Below are 6308 nucleotides of genomic sequence, written 5' to 3'. Positions count from 1 at the left end.
TGCAACCCCAAAAACACAGACACGCTGAGCACGGTGGGAATCTCCTCAGCTAAGAGATCCACAAACACACGGCCTCTTGTGTTATTATCAGCCACCAGCCAGCGAGTCTGAGCACATAATCACACAAACAGCGGCACGCAAAAGAGACATGCAAACACACAAACCACCATCACAGAGGGGGAATCACAAATACACATTTCCATACAGGCGTCTTTGCACATCATTAGGACTGACACACACAAAGAAAAAAGAGAAAGACTGTGGTCATCCAAACACACACACACATAGCTGAATCACCATTTAGAAATTAGGTTGTTTCACTGAATTAGAAAAGCAGGCACCATTTCACCTGCCGCCTGTTTTCAATGTCCATGTCGTGCCACACAAACAAGTGGAACAGACTCTCGTGCCTGTTTCCTCCTGTTTATCAGTGATTGTGCACATCTGACAACAAAAGGGTCTGTATTCATATTTTCATACAGCACATATAGTACAGTGTTGGAGACCACTCAAAGCACTTAATAGCAGAGCTTTTGCCATTCACACAGTCCATCTGTGTCCATCACTTCCTACATCACACAGCACTATCACCATAGCGTTCACAGGGAAATCAGGGTTCAGTATCTTGCCCAAGGACACTTTGGCACGTGGAATGGAGGAGCCAGGGATCAAACCACTGACCTTCTGATTAGAGGACGACCCACTCTTCCTCTCACAGCCACAGCATAAAAAACTGTAATGTCACAGTCTGATTGGGCCCAGTGCAGAAGTTCAAAACCAGGCACATTGTTAGGACAAAGTCAAAGACATGTCCATGAGATACAGATTTAAAAGTCTTGAGCCTCAATATCTTTGTTTGATTAAAAACATGTTATGGACTAAATAATTCAGTTGGATAATAAGGTTTTCATTTTATAATTTCAGCAATTCAAACTTAAACAACACATTTCCCCTCACATAGCAGAGCCGTCATGAAATCCGTCAGAAATACCTATGGTTAAAAAAAATCCTCTCATATATATGCATGTATGCGTATATATGCATAAGTCAGCGGCATTAGCAGCTGAAACAGTAACACTTCCCTGTTTAAGAATAGACTGGGTTGCTGGCTCTTGTCCTTTCCATTCAGGCCAGTGTTAAACACACAGACTAGCATGCTAATGGGTAATCCCTGAGGACCGGCCACCTTTGTCCCAGCCCTAAGAGGATGTCTCTCTCTGGGCACTGGGTGACAGCCACCAGGCTGCCTGCTACTGGACGACCAGCATGTTGCCAGATAGTGATCTCAGTTATCCAGAGGGATGCCAGCAGGTTGCCAGGACTTGATTGGTATCTGATGGGCGGAAGATTGGCGTTAGCCCTGATTTCCCTTTTGTTTTGACTTTTTCCTCACCAGGAGGAGGTTTACTATCTTTCTCAGTGAGGGGAGAGTGAAAGTGTGGCATAGGGGCGTTTTGTCATGCAGCAGGTGGTCTGTATGTGTCAAGAAAGAGCCACAGTTCATCTGAAAGAGGACAGTGCAAGTGGTATGAGGTATTAGTGTTTGTCTTAAAGCCCCATTCAATGATCTTGAATTGTAATAATTAATAATAATTGTTGGTCAAAATGTCAAAAGAGTGTCACTGTGTGAATGAGGGTTTTGGTAAAAGGTATTCCTGTGGTTATATGCACTCGCTCATGTATTTCTATGGATTTGGGCATTCCACAATGCAAGGTGGACAGTGGGAGAGGAGAGTTGAGAAGCAGACCGTCATTGATTTGCTTTGAGGACATTCCACAGTGTGCAGGTGCAGTGAGGGAGGAGGATGATCCCTAGGGAAAACTAGTATTTCTAATCCTCATGATGTAAAGAGGAAGACATAACGTGGATTACAAAAGAAACAAGAGAGGGGAAGAACAGAGTGAAGCTTCAGAATTGATGACAGCATCACATACCGTGCGTGTGGTATTATATGTCGTCGGCCAAAGGACGGCCATATGATGATTATTTTAAACAATTTATCCAGCCCTGGTTCTATACTGTCTATGATGAAATATTGTGGCCTCATCCCAACTCTGTATCCTCATCTGTCTTTTCACCCCCAGAGAGTGGAGCTCCATATACAGTAGTATGTGCACGCGCACACACACACACGTTATGCACACACCTCTGGTTTCTTAATTTATTTACATTTTAAAATTGTGGGGAAAATTTGACGAGATATTTGATGTTTAATTGAATCACATAGAAACATCCTTTTCAGAAATTTCTTGTGTTGGTAACCAAAGTTTAGCAGCTCGAGAGCGTTTGTGCTTCTGTTGGACTTTTCTTGCAGATTCATCAGCGGCGCTTGATCCCACACAGACTTAAAAGTAATTATTTTTGCTCAACATGTTCCCTCTTCCCAGGTAATTCCCCACCTGCACCAACATCTTTCTTCATACAAATCACACTGCACAGACCCTTACATCTCTCACACACTTCTTCACACAGATGCTTCTGTCCTCCCCCTTATTTCCATCCACACTCCCTCAGAATGAAAGAGAGAAAACCGTACCCCCCCAGCCCGAGTCCGCCTACCACCCAGGGCCACCCCATGCCTTGCACGTTCCTCTCAGACAGGGAGCACGACACTGAGCCCCCGTGCTCCCCCCAACCCCAGCTTGTCCACGTACCCCCCCAATTCCATCCATCATATCTGCCCCCCGGCCTCCATCGCGTCCTCACAAAGGCAGCTAACCCAAAGAAAAGAAAAGGCAAAAAAAGAAGGGAGAAGAATACAGCCGCTACCATGCAGAACAGTGCTGGCCTGAGGACCGTCTTTTGTCCCGGGCCCTGCCTCTCCTCGCCTGGTCTCTCTTGCAAACACACCCTCTTCTCTAGGGGGACAACAGCCTGGAGGCTTGGGGGGTGGAACCGAGGTGTGGTTCTATCTAAAGCAGTATAGTAAGGCCCCTTCGATGGCCCCCTGGTCACCAGCAGACCCTGTGTGTTGAGCTGTCAAACAGGGCCACCCCTGGCCCTCCCCTTGCATCCACCGGCACTCCCTCTGGGGGGCAGTAGGGACCCTGAACTCATGAATTAGGGGCCCACAAGTCAGAGGCTCACCGTGGTCGGCTGACCTGACCACAGAAGCTCCTTGAAGTGGAACAGTAAAGCTCAGGTGAGGAGGGGGACTGAGTGCACATCTGCAGGGAGCATTCACAGAGAAATGGATAAAGTCGAGGATTTACATAGGTTCAAAGACACCATTGACTTTTGTGTGAGATGTTCACTCAACTGTAATGATGCCAGACCACAGATTTTATTTCTGATGGCACAGAAAACAAAAATAAAAGGAGCTCAGACTGAGGAGGGGAGCATTTAAGTGAATGGGCAGCATCCATTAAGAGCAAACAAAAGCGGGTGCCTTTCTGTTGGTGCTGATGTTCTGTTGCAGGCCATCCTGCCTTTGTGGCCCAAGGAAGAGAGGGCAGTCCCCGCTTTGTCACGTTCACACCCTCTGCCGATAGAGCACCTCTCACTGCTGGTCATGGATGTTAAAAAGCCCTGCAGCTGTATGGACACAAATGGAGGTGATGGAGGGGAAACACACACAAAAAGAGAGTGATGTACAGTGTAAAAGATGGATTTAAGGCAAGGGTGGAGACAGAAAAAAACCACAAAACATCCTTGATTTCCAACTGATATTCACATGAAGGAATAAAGAAAATAGTTGGAATAAAATACAGAAATGAGAAAATGTTATATCTAAAGAACCTGGAAACTGTTGAGGAAAAGGTTTTTGCAGAAAAGACAGGGAAATTAATAATGAGGATAAAGCCACAAATCACATGTTGGATTGTCCAAATTCAGTGTGCTAGTTTATGAGGCCCCAGAGACTTGTGAGGCTGAGAGGAGACTGGTGGAAGTGAGAGGGGGCTGGAGGAGAGGAGAGAGGGAACGAATGGGGTTATATGTGGCACCTCTATTGTTAATTAGGGCCCAGCACCAGCAGGGAGGTTAGTTGGTGTCGTTATACATATTCTACGTATTTGTTGTGACTTAAATACTAAAATGTATTCTTTGAAGATGTTGGACACAAGGACGATAACAGAGAACAAGAGGAAAACTGGAGATGACAAGCACAAAATTAGATGTAAAACATTGAATGATATTAAGACACACACACACAGAGCACATCATTCCTCAAACACACAACACACCCTAATGGAACCGTGACTGACCACGTTCCAGCTCTATTCACTTAATGGACAATAGTGTGCTGAGGCTGCAAAACCCCAGTTGAATGTGTTTCTGGTTTTGTGTTTGTGTGTGTGTGTAGGAAAACATAGGCCTGTGTCCGATGCACAGATTGGGATTTTCCCAGGTGAACTACGCCATACGTTGCATCTCCAAGCTCATTACAGACCATTCTGAGCCATTAGAAAGCATTCAGCAGGGTGTGCATTCCCCCAGACTCCGGTGTCAGGGCACCAAGCCATGCCTGAAGGCCCCAGGGTGGGGACCTATGCTAAACAGACTGAGGGAACACACCAGAAGGAACTGATCCTTTTTTCCTCACTGAACACTGGTTGCTGTAGATGGTTTGAAACGGTGGGAGGGATGTGTGTATCTGTGTGTGTACCAGCTTGTTGAGTTCCCTTACTCGAGGAATTCAAAATGTCAAGGAACCCAAGACAGGGTTTCAGAAACAATATATAATATAATTTTTAAGAATTTAAAACACAAGAATTATTTTGTACAAATATATTTTCTCTAAATGTGGATAAATAGAAGGTGACATAACTCTGTGATGATAAAACAAGCAAACAACAGTCCCCCTTGTGGACAGCAGCCAAATCTTCAAGCGTCAACCATCCATTGATTCAGCTGAATATAGAGTTGGACCACAGAGCAGTGCAATGCCTTTCAGTGCCGAGCGTTGCTAGGCAGAGTGCACCAGTCCATAGTTTGTGTGCGTATGTGTGTGTGTGTGTGTGTGTATGTATCTCTGATGTGTGTATGTGTGTGAAGGAGAATGAGCTCAGTGGAGAGACAAGGGTGCAGAATCCACCACTGATGGTTATAAATGAGAGTCATGTCAGCAAAAGGGACCCCAGGCCATCTGTGATACTCAGATGATCTCATAGTGCTCACACACGCGCGCGCACACACACACACACACCCACTCACACATGAAAGCTATTCTCTTGGGAAATATGTTGCAACATATGCACAAGTTTTCCCACTCTATTACAGATACAACAGTAAATCTAACAACCTATTTTATCTAAATTTAGGTCCGAGAGTAAAGATTACAATCATTCTGATGTCTGTATATCTAAAAATTGGATATTGGATACTACAGCAGTTCAGAGCTCAGGTCTGAGAAGAGACTGCAAAGGAAAGTGGAAAGAAGCAGGGCAGGCTTTAGCAGCGTTTTACTGATAACACGCTCAAATTTACTGCTGAATAAGATGTTCTGTAGGATATAGAGGAGAGGCCCAAACTTTTTCTAGGTCTCCCAAAAAACATGATCTATGTTTTGCTTGAGTCAATTAATCAGACGGCGTGCCACCCTGTTCCCCCTGGTAAGGAGAGCAGGAATAGGCAGAGCCTCTTCTCACGGCGAGGGCTCGAGGAAGGAGAGTCAAATATTTATAGAGCAGTGCACCAGGATTCATTTCTCTCTCATGACATTCAACAACTCCTGCTTCAGCGTAGAGCACTTTGGCAACCTTCTCCAGGTAGATAAATAGCTGAGTGCCTGATCAGATTGGAATTTATTTTGGCTTTTTCTGGGAGTCAAATATAAACATATGAAACGCAAACCCACAAAGGAGAGCGAACTGTGAATCATACCCAGAGGAGAGAAATTAAAAGTCAAAGTGACCTTTTGGGGGAGTCACCGGCCAGAGGAGGAATGTTGCCATTTCCACCAAACTACAGTAGGGTGGTAAAAAAAAAAAAAAAAGGAAAGGCAGTTGCTGGGGTAACTCGTGACGGTATGTTTTGGTGCAGGCCGAGACAAAGCCACGCGTGACAGGTTCGCCGTCCCCCTACAGCTGTGACCTGTCTCCCACCCTGGAGAGGAAAAAGGATAGCAGAAAAGGGAGAGGAGTTGGACTGAAAGAAGGAAAGAAGCCACTTATAGATTAATGAAAGTGAAGGAGAAGACAGACAGAGGACTGGATTGAGACAATGGCACAAAAAAAACAAAGATGACGTCAAACAAAGCAAGAGAAGTCATTTTCAGGAAGGCATATGTCTGGAGCAATACATTTCCCCGCCAGCTCAGTCCGTCCTGCCCACTGCTACTTCTACTCCTCCCAGCAATGAAGAAACA

General features: G+C 45.3%; 1 protein-coding gene across 2 annotated transcripts in view; it reads left to right on the top strand.

The window, feature by feature from the left end:
* The first annotated feature begins 3386 nt into the window (after positions 1-3386).
* Positions 3387-6308, top strand: part of irf7 (interferon regulatory factor 7) — a 54926-nt gene continuing 52004 nt past the window's right edge. Inside the window, exon 1 of one of the 2 annotated variants that reach the window (XM_069527993.1) lies at positions 3387-3419. The gene's annotated coding sequence lies outside the window, so the exon portion shown is untranslated. The remainder of the gene's footprint in view (positions 3420-6308) is intronic. The other variant, XM_069527994.1, reaches the window with a different exon arrangement.

Source organism: Paralichthys olivaceus, chromosome 7, assembly GCF_024713975.1.
Source record: "Paralichthys olivaceus isolate ysfri-2021 chromosome 7, ASM2471397v2, whole genome shotgun sequence".
Lineage (NCBI taxonomy): Eukaryota > Metazoa > Chordata > Actinopteri > Pleuronectiformes > Paralichthyidae > Paralichthys > Paralichthys olivaceus.
This window is presented reverse-complemented; position numbering and strand designations above follow the sequence as displayed.